The 25,299-nt window shown below is 41.2% G+C and overlaps 1 protein-coding gene across 9 annotated transcripts in view; it reads right to left on the bottom strand.

Moving 5' to 3' along the window:
* The window catches only part of shank3a (SH3 and multiple ankyrin repeat domains 3a), a 151,601-nt gene extending 127,761 nt beyond the window's left edge, over positions 1-23,840 (bottom strand). For 4 of the 9 annotated variants that reach the window (XR_003670879.1, XR_003670874.1, XR_003670880.1 and 1 more), the window contains exon 1: positions 19,115-19,228. The gene's annotated coding sequence lies outside the window, so the exon portion shown is untranslated. Of the gene's footprint in view, positions 1-19,114; positions 19,275-23,711 lie in introns of those variants that run through there. The other 5 variants (XR_003670876.1, XR_003670881.1, XR_003670878.1 and 2 more) reach the window with 5 other exon arrangements.
* Positions 23,841-25,299: the final 1,459 nt, after the last annotated feature.

The raw sequence follows: 25,299 nt of genomic DNA, 5'->3' as shown, positions 1-25,299 counted from the left end.
GCATCTGATGATGCACACAGCTAGGATGTGCTTTTTGTTGCTATGGTGAAAGCTGAAACCAGAGTTGGCAGTTGGTGGAGCTGTAAAACGAGTTAATGTAAGTTTGCAAGAGCCCTATCAAAGAGCTGTCATACAAGCATAGAGGATAAAACACACACACGGTGAACAAAAAACTCAGCGTTTGGAAAAAAAAAACATCATGAGAAACTCCCGTCATGATGATGAGCAGTTTTATTTTCTTTAGAAATCAGTATGCTGTCAGACTCATGCGACGCTCATGCTCGTGACATCTGCAACAACAGATGTCATCAGAGTGTCCATACAAATGAGAAAAATCGCAAATGTCAAAATGCACGCCATGCCTCACTGTCACACACAGCGTCATACACAGATGCACACTCCTAGAAAGCTCAGACGCACAGCGAGTTGATTAAAATCAAATTAAGGCTTAACCAAGTGACATCTCCAGTCCCTCAGGTCCATCAACAATTTGAGGAATATGGGAGAGACAAGACAGCATAAAGAGGAAAAGACCTAATGTGAGAGGGAGCCAGAGTACTGCTGTGAGAGGCAGCTGATCTGCAATGCTGCCAGAGTCTTTGGTGTCTGCATGTCAAATGCCAGTGCACTCCATAGGAATACGATAACGAGGGCTGCGCACAGAGGGAATGCCAAATGAGATATCAAACACAGAGGAGAGTTCAGAAACACAGAGCACAGCACTGAGCCATTTAATAAGACATAGATAGAGCGGCTGACTGCCTACATTGTACCTCAATACAGTGATTCATCAGTGTTGTGACAGAGAATGTGGCACAGGACATAGCATCTACATAGCATGACGTGATATTTTTCTGAAAGAGTCCTTGTATGTGACAGCGCTACTTAGCCAAAGCGCATCTAACATTCAGTGGCAGCGCACTATCCAATGATCCCATTACACTCTAAACCTGGGATTAAAGACACACTCCCTGATTTTGTTACAGTGATTGATGGTGTCATTAAGCCTCCTCCCCTGCACACATTTTATGTCTTTAAACTCAACAGTGAACTTTACTCGCCCCTATCAATTTTTAACAACGACATTATTTTATTTTGCTTGTTAATGTCTACCAGTCAAGAATAATTCAATCAATTCACAGACAACGCATTAATATGAAGGACATTGTCAGGAAATGTATTTTAGATTATGGAAAGAGCCTTCTACTGTCAACTGAAATGGATGTTGGCTGCTGGCCTGCTTGAGCTATCCAAGAAGAAAAAGTCACAGTCGCAGCTTAACAAAATTGTGAAAATTCTTAAACTGTTGCATGACAGCTGTGCAGTTGAGCTAGCCTTTTTTTTTTCTTTAAAGCCACTGGCATTCGATGAAGCACACCGTTTTTTGCTGTGTTTTGGTTGCTGACTATATGTAGAGCACATTTCAGCCACATCTGTCTAAGAATGTGCCAAAATGTAAGCGGGCCACAGCTACACACAGCATGTAAAAACAATCAGCATGCTGTAGCTGTCATTGCTGTGTCGCTTCTGTGTTTCTGACGGTGCTTCTATAATATTTCCGTCCCTTCCTTCCACTTCTCGGCAAAACTAATGTGGGGGGGCTGCTGGGCTTGTCAGTAGGGGATGCCCCCCCCCCCCCCCTTTTTTTTTACAGGAAACAATTAGTAAGCTATCAAAATGCCTGACGATCAGTAATCAGCTTCATTAGTGCTACACACCATCAGTACTCAACTTGTTTAGTATTTGTTGTCTTGCAGCATCTCTGCAAGGAGAAGATTTTACACATGCTAACAGCAAAGGGACAAACAAGTAAAACTTACCACCCTCCCATTTGAATTATGTTAATAAGCTAGCACCCAACACACATTCAGAATACACGGTGTTTGACAAAGCCATTTTTAGGGATTTACAAGATACAACATCTTGTAAATTCTACTGTACCCTGTCATCACTGCAGCTGATTTCCATCCTGAGTTAAATGTGAAGCATCTGAACAAATCCTGACCCTACAGCATGTAAACACAAGAATTTTATTAAAAAAAAAGAGAAATTAAAGCCTCACTAAGTGAAAAGAGTGAAGTAATGACTTTTATCTTATTGCTAATACTTTGTATTTTTAGGGCTTACCCTCACAGTGTAACTAATGAATCCACTTAATTAACGGTCCTGCTCCATTAGGCTGCCAGGTGGTTATCGCCTGTGTGGTGGCATGTTTAATCACATTGGACCATTGCAATGATAGGCTACACGTAGGTGGAACGCAGCCATGTTATTAATCACACCTGTGTTTGAAGAAACTGTGCATAATACCATAAAACTAACGCTGTCGTTGATGTAAAAATACATGATATACATAAATATGTGCACTGAACACCAACTACGTGTCGCCATTTTTAATAAACGTAGGTAAACATTGGTTTTGTACCGCTTCTTCCTAAACTACAAGCGTAAATACTGCCATGTACCAAACATTAGCCTGTTTGTTAGGATGCAAACAGCTTTACCTGACCGGCTTGTTGCAGGAGGCGAACATGGTGCCAAACTCTTCATGAGCACCAGCAGCAGGCCGACCGCTGCAGGTGGCTGGCTGCCTCCAAAATAAAAGCACGTATGATAAATGGAACAGAGGACACCCATCTAAGGTAAACTAGATGCTTTTATTTTGAAAAGCCAAAACTCAGGGTTGTCCTGAGTAGAGCCCTGAATTAAAAAGACATCCAACACTTTTTGGAATGATTTAGAAAATTTCCTCTGTGCCAACATTTTGGCAACAATTTTAAATGGTATTGTAGCTGAATATTTTACATTTATAATGCCCATTCATGTGCCAACACTACATTCCTTTTCATTATTAAACAATTAGAATGAGTAGAGGTTCACTGAGGGCCAGCTGTTGACACTTGCCTTACTTGAAGTGCAGGAAATTTAAAATTCTGCCACAAGTCTTTTCATAATTGAAAAGGTTCTATAATGCAACAGTGACTTTGGTATAAAGAGAAGATAAATACATTATTTAAGACAATAGATCTTTGCATCTCATCCTTTTCTTGCCATTGTGGCTGGAGATAGATTCAAACTTATAAAACCGTGTCCTCTGTATACAAAACAGCCTGCAGCTCAAGTCATTTATCATCTATCTTCAAAGACACCAACTAAGAAAAACGCAAGTGTGCAAGCTTCCAAAAAATACTAAATACTAACTAAGTGTGAGTTTGTGTATGAATGCAACACTGCATGACTTTAAGGAAGAAGCACATTAGAACAGCAGAACACATGCTGGGCAGAGGGTGCATTTTGCATTATAAGTTACTGCCAAAGTCAACACTTCCCAGGTGTGACCTACACATAGTTTTATAATGCCTTTTTAGAAGACTTTACAAAGAGGACACCCCAGACATGATCGTGTTTGTATGCTTTTACCATGAATCGGAATGGTCCATTGTCAGTTGTGAAACCTCTGGCAAAAGAATTTCCTCCGGGATTAATAAAGTTTTATCTTACCTTATCTTATTAACCCAAATCCAACCTGCAGAAATTCCAAATGTTGCTTCTGTGTCATCAAAGTCCTCATACAGTGCCAGCTAACAGTGTGCGTGTTATTAATATCTGTAACAGTCCCACCCTGTGCAAAACAATGCACCCTGGTCTGCACATATAGAGGGAAAAGGCCATTATAGAACAGAACAATGAGGGTGACTGACCTTGACTATCACAATGTGGACATACTATGGGGTCATTGGCAGGTCAAATATAAAGTATGGGCTTGATTCCGGCTTTGATTAGAAAATCCTTGGGTCTGGAGGCAGCCTGTAATGAGGTGGGCTATGGGATAATATGATGCTATTTAAACCCAATGCCCCCTTAACCAGATCATAGCTACTGCAATGATTGAAATGTATTCTGTGCCATATATTAGTGTATCTTGCCTTTAGTGCTCAGCTGATCTCCACCTCTGTAAAGCAGCTGAGGGGAGTGGGTCAGTGTATGGAGACAGATGGCTGTGAGGGCCCACTGTTAGCCTTGGCAGCAGAGCTTCAACAACAGATTCTGTGATGTGGCAGACTGGTCCTCTGCTGCTTGCTTAGATGCATGGGACCACTAACCGAAATACACAAAACACTCCTCTGTGCTGCCTTGGCAGGAGGAACCCTGTGGGCAATCCCACAGACCACCTCCACACAACTCCTTCAGTCCCCACTTCTCTTAAGTCCTCTCTCTTTCTCCATCAATAAAGATCTCTGCTGGCCTGTTGCCCAGTAAGCAGTGCAAAAGCCTCTTTAAAGCAATAGTCAAAGACAGAGGTACTGGAGGTAGTATGAAGAGGGAGATAGGTAGTTGTTGCAAAGAAGAGAGATGATCGCATAAAAGACAACATATAGATGACAGCAGTAAGGAGATGGGATTTATTTAAGACATGGTGACTAAATACATTCATTATCCTTGCTGCAGTTTGTTAGTCAAGATAAGTAGAGACAAGAGAACATCTGGCTTAGTTAATGGTCTGTATTTTATCAAAAACCCAATATGTTGCCATAGCATAGTCAATTAAGTCCTGAAATAAATTAAAAAAAAAACCCAAAACACTAGGTGTTCACCTGTCAACTCTGCCACCAGAAAAACCTAAAATAATGTAGTTTTTTACTCACCTTAACAGGGATATATGTACCCTCTACCTACCACCTAAACAAGGGAGGGCAGCAGTCAGACCCCAGCCACCATTTACAAACCTCTGGTGACTGTTACGCCCACTGGAGCACAGCCACAACCCAGGACCTTTCTGCCGTGAGGCAACAGTGCCAACCACTGAACTACTACACCACCTGTCGCAAATGCAAGCAGCTAAAATTAGTTTTCTCTGCAGGGCAGTCAGGCTTATGCTCTGTGATCAAGAAGCTTGCAAATCAGAGTATTAATGCAGATCCACTGCTTCTCTACATTTAGACAAGCCAGCTGAGGTGGTTCAGACATCTGTTACTAGGCTCCCCCACAGAGCCTCCCATTAAAAGGTCTAGCAGGCAGGGTCAGCTGGGCAGAGGCTACAGGGCTGGCTCAGGACTCGCTGGAGGTATCTCACAGCTGGCCTGGGAGCTGCTGTGGATCCCCCAGGAGGAGCTTGGATGAAGTCGTGGGAGATAGAGGTGCCCCTGTTGCTACAGCAACCCTGATGGACAATACAGTTGTGAACGGAATCAACAAGTTTCATCCTGTGTGTTTTAACCATTTGTCGTTTATAGAAGCTACATGTGGGATTAGTGCCTTTTGTCAGCTAGATGTAAATTAAGTGGGATCAGTGTTATTGATCTACGAGCACATTTGAAGTATTGTGTTAGTGATGAGAGTCTATACTAAGCATATTGATCATTTGCCTTCTCAAGAGAACCAAGTGTATGCAGGATAACAAGGCACATCAATCACAGCAAACAGGGGAAAGACAATATCACATGATGTCCTCCCTTTGTGAGGTTTATATTCCACACACAGCCACTCAAGGGACAGACACAGAGAACGAATTAATGAATGGAGAAAGACACAGAGAATGTAAAGAGAGACCAGCATGCAGATGAGCATGAGAAAAGTAGTGAGATAGAGAGAAATAGATGACTTGGACCTGGCAGAGGGAGCTTCATTGTTTCCGAAGAAAAATAGAACAGATAATAGGAAACACAGGAATTAAAAGACTGATAAAATGCTTGCTAGAGCGATAATGGTTTGGATGTGTGCAAATGTGTGGTTGTAGATGCAGATAAAAGCTTGTTAAATATGAAAAAAACAACAGAACACTGAAGGATGAGCAGGAGAATAAGAGACGAAGCAGAAAAGTAAAGTGAAGGTTTGGTGAGGGATGCATGATGAAGCAAATCACAGAGTTCATCTCCTGGCTTTAAACCAATCCAAGCGTCTTCCTCTGTTAATCCATCATCAACTGTTCTCCCATCCCTGCTGCCAGGCTGGAATCTATGTAGTCCTGGGTGAATAAACAACCTGATGAATGAAGGTCAGATCCAGACAACATGCTCACTCTCACACAACTGTTGCTGTGTGCTCATCAGGGGGCAGTTAACCATTTACTGACCTGCAATGTGGGGTCTACGTCAATGTTAAACAGCCACAATCTGTCCAGGCTGTAAGTGTCACTTCATTTCACATTCATATGTCGGCTGGTTGGATTAATTAATGTAAAAGAGATTCTATTTTCTGTCCACTTTGTCTCAGACACACTGCAGTGCTTATGATAGTCAGTTTGGATAGGTGTGAACAGCTGGTGGTGTAAATAAATTGGCCCATACTTTGTTTAAATGTGTGTGTTTTGTGTGTGTGTGTGTGTGAGTTGTGCAGAAAGATAGATAGCTGGTACTGCTGGGTGGCCCTGTGTTCAGTCATGCAGAGCATAGAAACAGTAATCAAACAGAAAGGCAAAAACAAACCACCATGACTACACCTGCTATCACATATTTGACTGGGCTTCAGTCTCTCACCCATATCAAGGATTTGCTATGCAAACAGCTGTAGCAACATGGGAATATGGTTAGCCATTAGTGAAGGACACACATTTTAAGAGGTTGTGAGTTGAACAAATACCACCTGGCCTGAGAGACATTTGGCAATTCAGAGCTGTATCACAGACATGACAGGAAGACATTGTGTGCCTTGCTGCTATATTTTATGAATAAGAAGTATCTATAGAAAATGTTTGTAGGATTAAGAGACATGAACACAAGTGTCCAATGAGAGTTGTGCCTGCTAGCTCCAACTGCACATGAAAGTCAAAGTGGTGGCTGACTTTGGAGAAATGCTGAGACACTAAATGTGCAGAGTAGTTGACTCCAGACATCAATGTCTGTGCATGTACAGTATGACACCATCCATCCATCACGCTTGTTCTGAGCAGGGTCACTGGGGGATTCCCAGCTGTCAGTGGCTGAGAGGCAGATATACCCCACACAGGTTGCCAGTCTAAAAAGATATAATTGTGACAGCAACTTTGATGAGATGGATGGATATTCTATTTTTGTTGTGTATTATAAACATCATGTGAGATGTCAATCCAGGATTTTCTTGCATGTACAGAAGTAATCTGTTGCTCACTTTGTGAAGAATTTTACTTTAGTAAAACTTTCCCAGACAGAGGCAGTTTCAGAGGAGTTTTCAGAGGAGAACAAACCCCTCTCTTAAGATTAAGAAGTTAGCTGACTTCTTCTAAGGCTACAGCCTCACTGACAATGGTCACTGTTGCAGTTAGTCACAGCAAACTCACCAACACTGCACTCAACTTACTCTGACATGGCTGTCACCAAAGGAAACAAGCAGGGCTGCTAACACACCACCAGTCACACATCCAGTCACAATCCAGTAACATGTGCACAACAGCAACAGACACAGACACAGACACACACACACACTCTGCCGCTTTATGCACCAGCAATAATTGCTGATTAGCCTTATCAGTATCATCAGACTTGAATGCATCACTACGGGGTAGATTACACAGACAACCATACCCATGATGATGATAATGAATTTGGAAAGTGCTCATCATCAGCCATGAAACAGACTCTGATTACAGTCATTATTAGTTATGATGACTGATTAATAATTTAGATAATCAGTTTGATCGGTCTAGGTGGATTATGATTATTATTAAGTAAATCTTCTTTTGGTAAAAATAGTTTCTTTTGTATTCACTTATGAGTGTTTACTAAATATTAGAATTAGAAAATTATTAGTTTAATTTACTCTAAGTTCTGAAGTTTTACATAATATAATTTCAATCTAACTCTGTTTCTCCTTGACTACTTCAGAGCACACTATTGCTTTTATGTGTCCCTTTGTGTAGAAAATATGGGTGCACACATGTGCATGTGTGTTTTGCTCCTCCGCTGACAGATTGTTAAAGTAGAAGAGCCAAATGAGGTGCTTCCTCATTAGCCTCATTACAGTGAATCCTTGTTTCCTTAATTGACATAAAAACAAACACTAGCTCATGAAAGAGTAACTGCCAGTAATCTCCTGCCTCCACCCCCGTTTTGTCTTGCTGTGTATGTGTGGGTTTGTGTGTGTGTGTCTGTGTTTTGTGAATCAGAGCCAGCGAATGGGTGATTCAAGCTTTGTATAGATCCACTTCATTCATTTCAGAATCGTCAACCTTCCCTACACTTCATTCATAAATACGTCTACACACAAGCTAATCCCTTGCGCAGTGCATCAGGAAAGAGTGAAAGAACTGATACTTTTTTATGTTATTACATTCTGAAACAAATAATAACTCTTTGTGTTCTGCTTTGACAGGGTTTGGAATGATAAATGTACTTTGCACTGTATGGTGGTCCAAACTGATTGCAACCACAGAAAAAAAAAGGAAAACTGATTTTAAGAGGAGGATGTAGGCTGTGTGTGTTTGTATATATTAAATAGTATATGAGGCGGTTAGCATTAGAGGATCATGCTTGCTGGTAACCATGGAGACCCCCCAACAGCGGAAAGTGTTTGTCAGACAGTTTAACATACTGTACAAACGGCGTGCTTTGTAAGTGTCTCACACACACATGCACTCATGCACAATAGAAATCTTTATGGGTTGCTTCATACCATGAAACTGATTACTGTAGTGATTGCCAAGTGGAAATAATTACTTGCAGCAGAAATAAAAAGGTTCTATCACTAGACACACTTACACATGATAAACAATACTTTGTTACATCCTGTTTTAAACCCACTTATTATCAACTATTCATTGTTTTGACCCCTCATCATGTCCTCTGTTATTGTATAATATCTGACATCTAAGGGCAAAGTGGGAATGTGGTGCATGTCACAGCAACATCCACTCAAAGCAAGGACCCAAACAGAATGTCACCCAGAGATCACACCGCCTCTGTCAGCTCGCCTTCTTCCTAAAATGCACCCTGATGTTGTTTCTTCCAACAGATAAACAATAAACATGCATTTAGAGGGGTAAGCTGAGGTCACCATGGACATGGACTGATTTGTGATGCACTGTATGTTCAGGCACCTTTCTACAATAGCATGAAGGTTTTCTGCAACTACAGTAGAGGCATCAGAAACTGTGGGCACCAATGACCCTGACACAAATTCACTAGTTGTCCCTCCTTGAAACACTTAGATAGTTACCTCTGTCTACCCTGGAACCCTCCATGAAACAGTAATGCTCTTTTAAAAGTCAGTGAAATCCTCACATTTCTCCATATTTCCAGCTTCATTTTACTCAACCCAACTTTTAAGGAGGACTTTGACTAATTTCTGAGACACACTTGGAGTCACAGACTGGCACAGGCTGGTCTGGATATCCTCTCTGGGACTCCTAACAGCAATGTTTGATTTGTTGCGATGGTGACAAATACATAGCAGAAGAGCCCAGGAGGGAAATGAGATTTTTGTGGAAAACATTTAATCTCTTTCACACATGGTGCCAGATGACACTGCACAAAGACAGACAGATGACACACACACACACACACAGCACATGGTCATGAAATGTGTGTGAACAGGAAATGCTATGGCAATCTTGCCAAAACATGTGGTGATTGGACATGGAATGATTTATTACCCATCCACCCATGTTTGGGTAAAAAGGTGTCTTCATTTGCCTGGATAGAGAAAATCGTAAAGTCACGTTGTGCAAACGTGAGTTTGATTGACGCTTCCTAAGCCTTTTCCAGATCGTACAAACACAGCCACCCTTCAGCAAAGTCAACCAACACATACTCAGACAAAGACAGACATGCAAACACAGAGACACACAGAGGCACAGGGACACAAAAGTCCTGGGTGATAAGGAGGTCGGAGGACTGGCCAAAGAATGCTTTTGCTTGACAACTGTAGAGGTTTCACAGAAAGAGAAAGAGAATGCAAAGAGACAAAAGCAATGTACTTTAAGACTACTGAGCTACAGTTTGGCTCAAATACAAGCTATGCTTAAATACTTTTAATTTTATGCTGCTGTTGTGTATTGTGACAGCTGAACTGTCCACAAAACATGAGATTATCTGATCCTCTATGTGCCTTTTAAAAACTGAACTGGGACAAACCATAGATGAAAAATGTCTCTACTGGCTACAACAGTTAAATGCTGATAAGGTATGGCAAATATATTGCTTTTCTACCTATTCAGAGCACTTTACACTATGTCACATTGACCTTTTTGAACACACAAACACCTACATTCAACATGGAACCACCAGGGCAACTTTGTATTACGCAATATCTGATATATTGACATTGGTTGATTGATGATCCCAGTATCAATACAAGTATATAACCATTTTTCCATCTGATGGAAAAGAACATGAAGTTTCTCCTGCAGTAATATATCAAGATGAGCAATGAAAGGGAAGTAATATCTGCTCCTTGCACTACCGATGCTGAGCAATTCTTCCAACTTTGCAGTTTCTAACTCTTTAAAAATACTTCTACTGCCTGTTATCTCATTTGTTGTCAGTGCGCAACAATGCAGTTTCATCATTCATCGTAGTGTTTATTGTCTAAATCATGGCGTGATTATTGAACAGCAATGCAGGCAAGTACATTTTAGTATTACTGTTGAGATGCGATTCAACAGTGCGATTTCTTGTTGGTGCAGATGACACATTGTCTAGTGGATAATGTGCCATATGCACCAACCTTCTAAACATTAGATTTATCTAAAGGACTTGAGGAAAGGAACTAAGGAGTTGTTGTTGCATCTTTGACAATCTTGTCCTGGCAAGTGTTCGTCTTTTGTTGTGTCTCTGGGGAGATGGATATCAAGCTTTGAATAATCCCAGCAAGTCCTGTTACACACAGATACATCCTCTGAGAGCCCTCTTGTGTATGATGGTGTATTTGTGCTTGTTTGTTTACATAACTGCATAGTGTACACCTCTACCATATTTATGTCTGCAATGTTTATGGGAGCCTTTACCAAATGGCTGTTACGCTGAACCACTTGAAATGCATTCTCTATGCAGGTGCTGGAAAGCCATTGACTTTGAAGAGAAGTCAAAAAAGAGGTCCATTACTACTGCGTATGTAAAATTGTTCTTTTATAAAAAAAAGTGCAGTAAAATTGCCTAAACCTCAACAAAAGACTGCCTGTGGCAATGCCAATCTAATGTGCTTGTCCTGAACACCTCTTGTAAGTGGACCACAAAGTACTATAGAAGAACAACTATGCATCAGTAGTCTCTGTTATTGTCTGTGTCTGTGAGGAAGTATTATCATGGCCTCAGGGTAGGATTAGGCAAGTTTGTGGTTATGGTAAGAGTTCAGATAAATCTCCAGAAAAATAAAGTCAAAGCAACGTCGTCTGAAGTAAGGAAAATGTGTGTGTGTGTGTGTGTGTGTGTGTGGTTGTCTACGGCATACCCCCCTATCTGGATCTTCATGCTGGTGAATAAGCTTATTAAAGTCACCGTTTCTCGCAGTCCAGCTCATCAAAGACTACCAATTACTGTCCACAATACAAAGCCGACGCTGATGTAAATGGATGTGTAGCTCTGCTTCATATCCTTTCAACCAGGGATTGCCAGGCTGTGGAGCCGTGCACTGATGAGCCTAACGGGGCTTTGATTAACCCGACTGGGCGTCGGTAATGAAAGAGACGAAGAAACCTGAGTTTCCATGATCATTAAGATAAACACTACATGAATGATGATAGAAGTAATTGTGCACTTGTGATAAACACCTCTGTTTATGCACAGTGATAAAGTAAACACCCAAAGATATTGCTGTGGAAAGACCTGTGCAGCCACAATACCTCAAGGTCTTTCCTTCTCTATTCTGCTCTTTCTCTGCCTCTCTCACTTCATGCTGCAGAGCTTTCACCAGGTCGCTATGGTAACTCAGGTTTCCTGCCAAGATCACTTCCAATGCACCAGATCTGACATTCCTCCCTTCTCCATTTCCTCCTTTTTCTTCCTGTCCATCACTTTGTCTTTCCTTACTGTTCTCACTTTCCTGTGACTCACCTGGCTGTCAGAACGCCAATAATCCAACTTAAACTCCTGCTGACATCATTTGAGCTCAGCTAGCTGTCACAGTACTCACACACTAACTTCACCCTCAATGAGTTGTTTGTGTGTTGACTGTTTATTGAAACCTCACAGAGAATATGAAGTCACCTGAATGGAAGTTTCTTCAGCTTGTACTTGATAAAACACTGTACAGCCGTTTTTATGTTATAATAACTTCAAAAAAACCTTCAGGAGCCCAGTGTGCGTGTGTCCTTGAAGCAGTTTAATTACCTGTGTTAATATGTGTAATTGTGTCAGACGTTTGGGGATTAAAGCTCCAATCAAAGTGTGATTATTAACGTATTTCTCCTGGCTGGTTTTTCAGGGTGAGAATTTCTCAAGGGTCTCCACTAGAACAGGAAAAGAAGCCTTGCTTTAACAATGATCTCTACTTACTGCGCTACTTCCCCTTAGTGGAACTGTGTGTGATCAATATGTGTCTGTATCAACAGCAGTGATGAGTGTGTATCTTTGCTTTTGTGTTTAACCGCAACAGTAAAGCCTCCTGGTTAATAACTGTGGTCTGCAGTGTTCAAAAAGGATGTTTGTGTCCTAGTAAAATCCACATGAAACACAGGAGTCCAGGTTCTATAGGAGGTCATCCTCTTATTCTACCTTACCTGTAGACTTTTCTAAGATAGGCTGGTTTCTTTTCCATCAGCATGTAGATAAATGCACATATTTCACCGGTAATGGGCACAGACTATCTGTGAGCACTCACGATCTTGTCCCTGGCACACTAATTGTCCTTCCTTGGACCACTTTTGTTCTAGTAAACATGCAACAAGGCCATTTTAGAGACTCTCCTACTCAGTCAACATAACTCTGCCCTTGTGGAACTCATTCAGGTCCTTGTGTTGGCTGTTTTTCTGCTTAGAACACGGCAGATTTCCATGCTCCTCACTCCATGTACTGTATATTCCACCATTCACAATTGCCTTTGTAATTATGCAATCATTGTTATACACATCCCCTGTTAGCGGTTGTAGCTAATCTGTCACGCACTAGTGTGAAATTGTTTTAGCACTAGTCAGCAACATTTTAACATGACAGTGAAATTCACTAATTAACCCATGACCCATGTGCAGTTCCTGACTTTTTGGGCTTAACAAGTATAGTGCTCCATGCAGAAAGTACATTCAAGACCTTGCTGAAAACTAATCGGTAACCTTCCACAAAATAAGAATTATTTCAATTTTCCATAACTGCAGACAAAGAAGAAAATAGTGTGAGTCACTGAGAGGCAAAAGAAACTGCACCAAATCCAAAATACACATAAAATTATAGTGAATTTAACTAACACAGCTCAAGTAGGAGACCTCTATCCTGACCAAAGTTTACATATTTACGTATTTCCTTGGGATTAAAGATCTCTGCAGCTCTCACAAATCACATCATAATTATAATTAGTCCTACAGGAGTATGGAAGTTCATAAAGTTTGTAACAGCTTTGCAGTGGCCGTTGTGCTCTGACCTTAAAGTCCAGTGCTGTCACTTAGCAACAAATGCTGCCCAGGACATTCAGAGGACAGACTGAGGGACACACTTAATAAAAGACACAGCAAGCACTGACCTAGCAAAACTTTTCTAGGAACATCTGTTCTGAAAGCAAAGCACATAGGCTAGTGACGTCAAAGGGAAGACAGGTAGACTGCATGCACACAAGACGATCCCCTTTATGATCCACATGAGCTTACAGCAGCCACTTCACTACATACACAGCCTCTGACAACAACCTTTACAAGATGGAAATCCATTTTTCTAATGAGGTCTGGAAAACCACACACACCACACATACAATCACTTTACTCAGGTTTGAATTGTGATGAGGGGCATGTTGACTTTACAAGGACGCGCTCTCTGTTTCTGCCTCCATCTGTCTTTCTTGTACACTCGCTTCTGTGTCTCACTTTTTTTTTTCTTGCACATGCGCGCACACACAAAGATTCCAGCAAAGTGTGGCGCTATGCACTAATTACTCCTCATATCAGCCTTCCAAGTTTCTTGGCGCTGGGGCACTGAGAAGAAGAAAAGAAAGCCATTTGCTGCCTCTAAAGGGATTGTCTGGACTCCTGCCTGGCTATGAGATGAGAGGCTGTGAGACCTTCTGCCTGCCTCTGTATGTCCAGTGGTGACTTCTGGCAAAGCAGACAGACAATGAGGGCACAACTTGGGCCAAGATCTGATAAAGAGAAATACGCCTGAGAGATGTGACAGAAACAGATTAATCAGGACCGCAGGACTTTGTTTACTTTGCCTAAATACAGACTTCAGAATCTAAATAAACTGGAATGGGTGAACATGCCTGTTATCAGTCTCTAAAAGTGAAAAGGGATTGAGAATTGAATCCAAACTACTGCAAAAAAACCTGCTATAAAACCTGTGCAAATAAGGACCTATATTTAGGAAGGGCCAACTCCCATAACTACGTCAGATTTATGCAGTCTTATCACCATCTGGGACAGGACTGAACATCAAGTCATACAGCCACGCAGACACACTTTATTCCTTTTTTTTTCAGAAACACTTTTGTTTTTGCAGCCCCCACCCACAAAAAAGAAAGAAAATCCTGCTGGAAGGCCAGAAGAGCAGTAATGAGTTTCTCTGTTTTCTTTGTTTTTGGCCAACAGCTGAATCGTGATCAGAGTGTGTGTGCTACCGTGGCTCAGAGTGGAGGAAAGGAAGCGCACAGATACAGAGACACTGCGCAGAGGGCAAGGCTTCAAAGATAAACCCTCAGAACTCAGCTACCACACTATTAATTAAGTAAGGTCATTTATGAACAGAAACACATTAATTCAATCAAAAGGAGACCACAATCATCAAAGTCATATTACTGTAGTCATTTTCTTCCATTAGTAATGGCCAAGCATTGTTAATAATGCTGATATTGAAAGTGTAACAGGCGTATTGTTTCATGAGCTCCCCTGCGGTTCTCTGTAATTGCATTTAGTTCATTCTCTGGTTGTTTGTGTGTACATTCATATACAAAAGCTTTCTGCCTGTCTGTCTGCCTGTCTGTCTGCTTGTCTGTCTGTCTGTCTGTCTGCTTGTCTGTCTGCCTGTCTGACTGCTTGTCTGTCTGTCTGTCTGTCTGTCTGTCTGCTTGTCTGCCTGTCTGTCTGCTTGTCTGCCTGTCTGTCTGCTTGTCTGTCTGTCTGCCTGTCTGTCTGTCTGCCTGTCTGTCTGTCTGTCTGTCTGTCTGCCTGCTTGTGTCTGTCTGTCTGTCTGTCTGCCTGCCTGCCCATCTGTCTGCTTGTCTGTCTGTCTGTCTGCCTGTCTGTCTGTCTGTCTGTCTGGCTGTCCATGACTCACATACACTCTTCTCTGTGGGTAAAGACCTTTTGGAGCAGAATCTTGGATTCACAGTGACCATGTTCAGTTATTACTGCAATTGCTGCCTTTCAATCAGTGTCCTGCTGTGCACATTTTCATATCTGAACCCGAGCAAACTGAGGCCAGCAAAGTTTTTTTTTTGCATGCAAGCAGCAGGGTATAACCAAGACTGAGCCCACCATCAGCTCCATGATAGTTCAGGCTGCTGCTGTTCAAGCTCTTACTGATTATAATGGAGCAACGTAATTGAGTTAACTACTGCCGAGTGCTAGGGGCTGCTAATAAGAGTGCAGTGGATTGATGAAAAAGTTAACCATCTAAAAACAACAGTGGTTAGATATTGTAGCCTTAAGTCTGTACACAAAGCCTTGTTGAGACCTGAATCATAACAGAAATATCCAGAAAATTGAGGCTGCAGATATGCCACTAATTTAATCTTTTTTCAGGTGTGTGCTGAAGAAACCCAGGATATTGGATATTTGGACTTGACAAACCAGTCAGAGAGAGAGAGAGAGACGAAGAAAGAATGGACCAACACCCGCTCACAGCATGCCATTCACAGATCAGATTCCTGGGTGCTAATTACCCTATGCACACTGAGAAGCACTCAAACAAACAAACAATACTGAGCGGCAGTGGTGTCAACTGAATTGTAACTACACAACATTTTGCAAACAGCCAACAGTTTGATAGAGCACCAGCCCATTCTTAAATTCATTCTCATAGCCAAAGAAAAAAAACATTTATGTTTTATACAATGCCAAGACAGCACTTGTAACAAGTGGTTGTGAGTTAACATCAGTGATGTGAAAATGTTTTTTTAGTGATGTTCTCTGCAGCAAGCTTCTCAGCACTTCTCTTAGCTACCCTGCTCCTTAAACATCTCATCTTAAAAGATCTTCCATAGCTAAAGGACAGAAGTGATTCAATGAGTGATAGTCCCCAGCTGATGATCAAAATAGGCCTCACAGAGGTGTTGCACTTCCCAGCAGGTTTACAACAATCTTGTACTGCTAACAGCTCAGCACAGCCAGAGTGCTCAGCTGCTCCTTGACTCACCAAGGACACTGGATTAAGATTCTGTAATTTACACAGCCTGTAGGACTGGTGGCTACTGGAGGGGTTAGCAGTTAGAATAGCACTGCCTGTGTAAAGTACGTTGAATCATATACAGCATATATAAACCATACTCAGATTCATCTCAGAGGTCCGTAAATGTGGACATACAGGCAACACACAGCCTTTATGCTTTTAGACCCTCTGTGCTTGTAGAGCACAAATGAAAGCATCATTTTCTTTTTATTTGCCTGAAGCAGAAAATCATGTTAATTTGCTTTATTCTACAGTCCAGCTGCAGCCATGCCATGCACACACACGCACAACTGCAAGATTTGATTGAGAACATCATGTTTAATTAAAGTTTGTGTCTACTGTTAGTAGAAAACACACATTTAATCAAACGGTAATGCACATTTCTATGTTGCAATCTGAGTGAAATGTGTTGCTGGGGCGTCTTCAAGAGAATTACATAACCAAATAATCCATGACTTCATTAAACCTCTTGTTCTATTGATTAGCATGCACAGCTGAAAGATGTAAGCAAATGTCTCATCTACTAACAGCAGTGTAAATCAAGTTCATACGTGAACTACTGCCATCTTCGATCAACAGTAACAACATTACAGTTGATAATTACAGACCATGTCCGCATGGCTTTTCTGCTTTACTGCCCTCTAGAGTGCTTTATTGTAGGCTTGAACAGCAGGTGATTCAGCTAATCAGATAATAACTGCATTCTTCTGAACATCGCACACACATACTTTTTACTTGGAGAATAAAACTGCATCATTAATTGCAGACATAGCTGCTATTTTCAAGCTTTACTGCTGATTCTGCAAATACTTTTCTCTCTGTCTCCATGAATCCTGACCTTTTCCTGTTTTCTTGTGTCTGTGTATCGGTGGACACAGATTTATGCCTTAAAACAATGCTGCTAGTAATAACCCTTTCCCTGGATAAATGAATCAACATCATAAAGACTTAAACTTACATGAGGGATAACAAGACACAGGTGAAACATATTAAGGGAGGAGCAAGCAATCGAGCAATGGAGGGAAACACAAGAGGATGTAAAATGCACAGAGAGACATAAGAAAACGTCCTTTCAAAATAAAACAGGAAATATAACAAAACACCAGAGACTAAATAAACTAGGAAAAATCAAGGAGTTAAAGGAGAACCAAGCTAAACAAACTGGGGATCGTGGAATTACTGGTGTCAATGTGAATCTTTGAATTGCTTGGAGACAGTGTTGCATCTATGATGATATTCCAGTCCTTAAGTAGATTATTTTTTAATGTTTGGCTTTTGCAAACTGCACAGCACAGAGAATGTTCTTTAAATGATATTCCTATAGCCAAGCTCTCACTGGACATTTTACTCTGCTGGATCTTAGTTCAGACATTGAAGCATCAACCATAAGATGTTCATTAAGGCAAAATCTGGGTTTGCTCTGTGTTGTCCTGTGAATCAGAAAACACAGCAAAGAGAGGAATGACATCACTGACACTGATGTTTTAATTTGGAGTGCCTCAAGGGTCTGTTCGCAGACATATTTTTATATATGTTACCAGTAAGCAACATTTAATTTGGTATTCATTTTTTTATGCAGATGATGCTTATCTATTCTTATATCTCAAACTTGGAGTTCTGAGTAATTCAACCAGCCTACATTAGCCACAAAATGTTGTTTGTAGTCAAACAGAGGCACTAATATCTCACATTTACTCTGTAAGTATGTTGTCAAAAGCATTTGTCTTCTGTGTCTTTATTGTGAGTCTCTTTTGCTTCATTCAGGGAGCTGCATAACTCCTCTGAAGACGATTTCAAGCTGTGGCTCATTTTCTAATTGAGAAAATCATGAAAGTAGGTCTACTTTATGTTGGCTTCTCTCCATTGGCTGCCAGTAAAATCTAGAATTAAAACATAGTAATGATTAGTTTTGTCTTACCAGAGCTCTTTGAAAGTTTAAGGAACCCCAACTTCAGTTGCCTTGTTTCAAACCCTTGGAGACTTGATATAGATGACTGAACATCTTAATCAACAGAAAGCAGACTGTGCTGCAAAAAAATTGAAATTGTTGTTGTGGTTTTTACATTTTGGGATTAGATGTGTGTTTCCTGTATTTTGTATTTTTTAATTACTTGAAGGAAACAAAAGGAAAACGCCCACATAAATCACACAGAGGATTGGCTGAGGCCATAGTAATGATAAATGCTGAGCCAGTTCAAGCAGAAGGAGGGTTTGGAAGCAGCAGACACATAAGTGAAAGAGATGAAGAGAGGAAACGACAGTGAAAATGAGAGGGACAGCGAAGCCAGCGGCAAAGTCAACACTGTCATTACAGTGACGATTACATCAGCAGGAGGGGGTGAACCAGGGAGCAGAGACACTAAACACCTCAGAACACAGCCTGCAGGCTCTGACATGACCTTCATGAATTAACCACTCGGTACTCCCACATGACCCTACTAAACTAACACTTAGACCCATAATTATAATGACCTCTGATAAGTAACAGTGGGATACTAATGGCTGCATTATGTTATGCTGTGTGAGAAGATCAAATCTATGTGTGTGGCTTTAGTTTTGGTGAGTTACAGTGACTGAGATTAAACCGCTGTTTACAGGAAACAATATCACATTCATTAAGTGTCTCTTAAATTGCCCTCTATAACATTTATAATATGACTCAATCAGAGTGCCCTTACAGGTTGTATTTAGGTCCAAAAACCAAAGCAGCACGACTACCTGACCAACTCCGGATGTCCGAATGCCACTGCTCCTGCTCAGCTGATTTCCATGCTCATTTACAGCAGGCCACACAACCAGTATAAAAGAAAACCTGGACTTGGTTCACCTCCCTCAGTGACTGACCATAAGTTCACTGACCTCAGCCTCCTGCAGCTTTCCACCCCCACACGGCTGTAACACGACGTGTTGGACACAGAGAAATATGGGGATGGGGGGGCTGAACATGACAGACGAGTCTAAGTCTTGCCCCAAAGTGCTCATCTCATCATGGATGGGGGGGTTAGAGACAAAGCGTCAATCATTCTGTGCTCCTCCTATAGGCATCACTCTGTCAAAAGAGCGATGAAGGAGACGTGGCTTCAGAATTCACCCCAAGCTTCATGTCTGAAGAGAGAGACACTTAATGTCAGGAAGAGGGAGGGTTCTTCTTTGTGAAGTCTAATTGCTTATCGTTGAGTTGATGGGAAAACGGTTATTAAATAAATCTGCTGATAATTGTCAGCCATCCAATCGTACTTCCAGGTGTTCATTTCTGGGTGAAAAACATGCAGGACTTGCATGGACCTGCAAGGATCCAGGTGGAAGTTTATACACATTCAAATAACTGCTTTAAACCTGCCCAGAGCTTCAAGAGTAATTTCTCTGTTACACACTGTAACCTCTGATGAGTGTGTGTGTGTGTGTGTGTGTGAGCCTGCATGTATATCAGTCTATCTGTAGCATGCACTGGGGCATGATAATTTCCTTAATCATGGAAGGTTTCTCAGAGGAAGAGAACGTAATATAACCAATTACTCTGGCTTCAGCCATTAACGATGACAGATATTAGTTTGGGAGGCAGCAAAAGCTGTGAAGATGAACCCCTTTGTCAAAATGCTACAGAACACTGCAGCATATCTTTTTCATTCTATTCATTTTAATAGAATATTTATTTTTGAAATATTCTGGCTGCTCTTTCTTGCTAAGAATTAGATGGAAAGATCAATACCACTCTCGTTCTTGTACTCTGCATATGAAAGCAGCAGGGGACGGTTAGCTTAGCATAAAGACTTTAAACAGGTTTCTAGGCAACCAGCAGAGGCTCCAGAAAGTGCCTGCTCCAGACCAAAAGATTTCACAACTAGTAAGTCAGTAGATGACTTTGCAGAGACAGAGCTGCACACAAACGTGATACTGGCGTTTTTATTTGAATCTCATAAGAATAAAAGGTATTTCCCAAATGTCTGATAGGGGACAATTCAAAAAATGTTTGTTAAAAATGCTTAGTGTTTCTAGAAGAGGGTCTCTTTGAGGCAGTAGGTCAATGTCATTCCCCACAAACAGCTGCCCAGCATCTAACAGGAAACCTGCACACCGGGGATGCCGCTGTGCAGGTTTTGTGTATTAGACCCTTTAGTTTTTTAATTGCCAGACATTTTCCCTGTGCAGATGCCTCCGAGCGTTTCGAATAACATCTTGTTGGTCTGCTGTGAGATTTAACAAGCTGTCTGTAGGCTTGCTGGTGACCACAGAGATAGCGAGTCATTAGCTCTGTCTGTATCTCCTCAGTTGGTCAGGGAGCATTCATTAGCATTTTTCCCTGTGTGTGACAGGGAGTCAAAAGAGCATCTGCCTCTGTTCTGCTGGGATCACATCCTCTATCACTCATTCCTCGGGGCTCTCAATATGGCTCTATCATTGCTTGACCTGAGTGCCGTTCATTAGGATTATCACAAACACAGAGGTCCCCTGCTTTGTTTCAGTGGTGGAGCATGTGGGTCAAAGACAGCTCTTTGGTGGACAGGGGCTGTAACACTTGCAGGATTTGCAGGGCACACAGATGTACAGATCTGAAGGCTTTTGATCACCTTCATGACCACATTGCCAGCACCCCAAGAGCCTTTTGCTGAGAACAGAGAGACAGATTCAGGCCTGAAATGACTCAGTTGCTTGTTCCTGTGAGGGAGCAGGAACACAGACTGGCAGACATCCGGGCCTAGATGTACAATTATCAAACTGACCATAGTGAAATCTTGCACTCATGTTTTATAGATTTCCAAAAATTGTGCCAGGGTAGTGTCCAAATATAAAACATGACAAAGTAAGCTGAAGCATAGGACCTCTCTTCCATGCACCACATATTATATATTATCATAGCAAATCAATTCAGTAGCCCCATTTAAAGAAAGAAAATCAATTAGGAACGAAGGAAAATGCTATAAACAGAAATCTGCATATCTTAATATACAGACTCTGTATAGGTTGTATAGAAGCTTTTAAGTCTGAGTTGGACACATTTTTTCATCTCATCATAGATTCCCGTCATACCTTTGAGCAAACAAGTAATGTTGTGTTAGTTACCAAAATACTTTTACATTAAAGTCACTTTTTTCTTTTTAAACTGCAAAGAGGTTTACTGAAAATAAACAAAGCAGTGAATACTGCTCAGATTTCTGCTTTGTCAGTCAGCACAGGTGTTTCTACATTTTCACTTTTTTAAAGCTTTTTTTTTGACTGCCTCCATGCTGTAGCTGCATGGTTAGCAGACATCAATCCTCCCACATTAAGGCAGCTTCATTTATGCTGCTGTGTGTAACTTTTACTACACAATTAAATTTATGTTCTGGAGTTTGCCACCGAAAAAAAAAGCAATCTGTGCATTATAATCATCTTCAGATGCTTGAGTTGATAACTTTCTTTCTGTCTTAATCACTCTCAATTTGAGATAAAATCTAAGCTGTTAAGATTCTGACAGTAACAGATGCGACATGTCCACCAAGATTTCAGCTCTTGAAATGATCCTGCCAGCGCTGATGGTGTTCAACACCTTCTGCAGTGCAGAGTGAAATGCTGAAGAAGCTCTTCATTTGCACAAAGTATGACAGACAAGGCCTACATACCAGGTGTCTTTACACACCGTACAGTTAGCAAACGCAAATGCACCAATTAAAATGGTCCTTTTCATGGAATATTAAAACTTTAAATATACTGCACAAGCCAAGCAAGACAAGGTGATTTAGAATACATGCACAGGCACACAGGTGAAGCAGGAGTGCAGTCTGTGTGTAAGTGGGCTGTGTAGAGGTGAAATAGATAAGCGGGGGAGAGGGGGGTTAATGTGTGTGTTTGTCACTAACTGCCTGTCTTCAAGAACCCCTACAGTCAAACAAAGACTTTTTTGCGGTGACAGTCTCAGACTCTCACCTGTGAGAGCTTAGCCTGTAACAGGCACAGAGTGACTCCTGTTTGTCAGCTGTGTGTTGTAGGTGCACCTGCAGCTCTGCGCCTGTGTGATCGACCTCTGTACTCCACCCTACACTCCAGCTAATAGAAACAGATGGAGGAGTTGAAGAGGGAAAGGAGGAGCCCTGAGGGCAGCGGTGATGAAAGGAGAAAAGAAGCAGAGAGCATGTTTGGGGCCGTCAGAAGAGAATGCAGTGAGGAACCACTCGCTTCTCATGTACATGTAAACAAATGCTGTTTACCAGCAGAAGATTAGCTCACACGTGCTAATTTTAAAGAATGAAGTTAATAGTGTGAAAGAGATGCAATTGCATGAAAGAAATCCTACATTTTTCATGAGACTTTTTGCATTTGTTTGGATTTATTATGACAAAAAGGGCATAAACTATACAGTCCGAAATGCACTGTACAAGGAGGACATTTAGTCTTTAATTCACTCTTGTGCATTATTTCTGCACAATAAAACTATTTAGGGATTAATAGATATATTATGCTTAAAAGGTAAAGCAGAATTTATTTAGTAGACAAACAGGATATAAAGGCTTTGAAATGAACGTGTAATTTTGTTCCTGACTGTGCACAGTTAGCTCTCAGGCTGATGGATCCTGTTGATGATGCAGAGTTCTCAGAAAAGGTGGAGATGAGCCTGAAAGCTCATCAAGTATCCATACATCTTCCTAAACCAGGTCTTTATTAAAAACATTTTTAAAGTGTGAAAGGTCTGCCTTCTCTTGCTGTATTTTTTTTTTTTTTATACTTAGACAAAATAACACCTGGTTCTCCTCCCGTTCCTCAACTCTTTCTTTTTTTTGGCATTGTTTATTTAATAGTGTCACAGGAAGATATTAGAGTTTTTGTAGGGGGGGATGTATGTTTTCTTCTGGTGATCTCATTATTACTATTATTATTGCACTGCTTCCTTTATTGACTTGAATATTGCAGGCTTGTGGGAAAGACGTTGTATTGGCATTTTCAGTGCTTTATATTTGTGCTGGTGTCTGTGTTGCTTCAAACTTCAAAGTCACCTAAGATGTACAAATGAAATTTAAATGTCGAAGAAGAAAACTGAATATCCCATTCGCTGTGTAACACCAACAGCTTTTTGGTACATTTTAAACTTTGTACGGAAGAAAAGGCAAAATTCTAAGACATAAAACCCTGCAAGTAAACATTGCATTTAACATTCAGATTCTTGTTTGTAAGTTTTATAAATTCATCCATGTAGTATCAAAGGTTGCTTACAACAACATCTGCACAGAAAACTATTTCTAGGATAAAATTATACATTGAACAACATCAGTACTCATCTATTTGCCTTTTGCTCTGTCTTACCTGAAGAGACGGCCCCAGGAGAAGGAAACACCCATTAACAACTTTACGTCAGCAGTACACATGAACAAGCAGGCGGAGTGATTCTGTTGTGGAGAAAAACACCAACTCCAACCACCATGTGAGGAAAGGTACCGTATGCTCTGAAGTGCTGAAGAAAATGTGATTCCTCTGAAGCTCTCTCTGCAGGCGCCTGGGAGAAAAGTGACTGCTGGTCTCAGGCTGTCGACCTGGCTACTCTGTTCCTCTGTGTGTGTGTGTGTGTGTGTGTGTGTGTGTGTGTGTGTAAGGATGACGGCCTCTCTTTGTTGTCCATGGTAAGAGGATCCTGGCTAGTGAAACAATACCTAGCCATTCAAAAGGAGATGAACAGACTTAACTGAGTCACGCTGATCCAGACTAGGACAGACCAGACAGAGGCACGGGAGGGGGGGGCGCCTGAATACCTCCTCTGTGAGGAGAGGAAGGAGGCAAGCCTTTCAGCAACTGACCAGTCATTAGCCCTGTGCATGTTTCAGCGTGAGACAGATTCAAAGGTCCTCTTGTGGAGTCAGAGGGGGTGATATAGCTGAGGGGGGCAGAGACAGAGATGAAAGTGGGAATAGGAAATAGAGTGAAATGGATCACTTTTTACCTGAGTGTAAACTCTCCATCTCTGCAGAGGTAATCCACACCTGCATTAATAATTGAGCAATGCTCTGTGTGTGTGTGTGTGTGTGCCTGAGAGGAATCCAGCCACTGTTTATCCGTACTGTGCAGTAAATATCTGCACCCTTTGAAAGTCAGCAAAATCCTGCTACTGTGGCTGGCAACGTACCAGATTTAAATTAAGGCAACACAGATTTCCTTCTGATAATTACTGCTCTCAAGCTGTGGCACGGCATCTTTATCAGTATAGCACACTTTCAGCCCATTCTTGCTCGACTCCTAATATTCCTCTCACTCTCCCCACCTGCGAAGGGCAGTGGCTGTCACTCATGTCAATGAGATTTCTGGGTATTTAACAGTCTGCAAGTCAATCCGCTTCAGCCTCAAATTGATCTCATCTCAAATGGAGCCAAAAAAGACAATTTGCATATTCATGCTGAAACAGTACAGCGCTGACTGATTCAGATAGGGGTCACTTTCACAGAAAGCTGCAGCAGATTTCCGCTGATCAGTGTCAAGTGCTGTCCATATAGACTGAGTAGGGTAAGAGCTGAACAGTTAATGAGACATTTTAAAGACGAGTGTTTTCACAAGAATCTGACTGATACGACATTTATGTGGCTGGTGCCAATATTGATTGTAGTCCTAGCCATGCTGATAACATGGTAAAAAAATGCATGTCTGACACAGTTAGTTATTATATAATAAAATAAATAAATCAGTGAAAATGCTACAGTTAAAGTATAATAACTTTCCAGCAGCTAGCAACAAACATTTCACACTGTGTTACATGTGCTCAGGATATTTCAAACAAAGTGGTCAGTGCTGCCCCTGCTGGACAAACTATGTTATGACATCATTTTAAAACTACACTAAGGATAATTTTCTGCATAATATTTAGTAAAAAAAATACTTGACCATATTGAACAACATGCACACAGAT

This window comes from Parambassis ranga, chromosome 6 (genome assembly GCF_900634625.1).
Source record: "Parambassis ranga chromosome 6, fParRan2.1, whole genome shotgun sequence".
NCBI lineage: Eukaryota > Metazoa > Chordata > Actinopteri > Ambassidae > Parambassis > Parambassis ranga.
The sequence above is the reverse complement of the archived record's forward strand: the minus strand, read 5'-3'. Positions and strand labels throughout refer to the sequence as shown.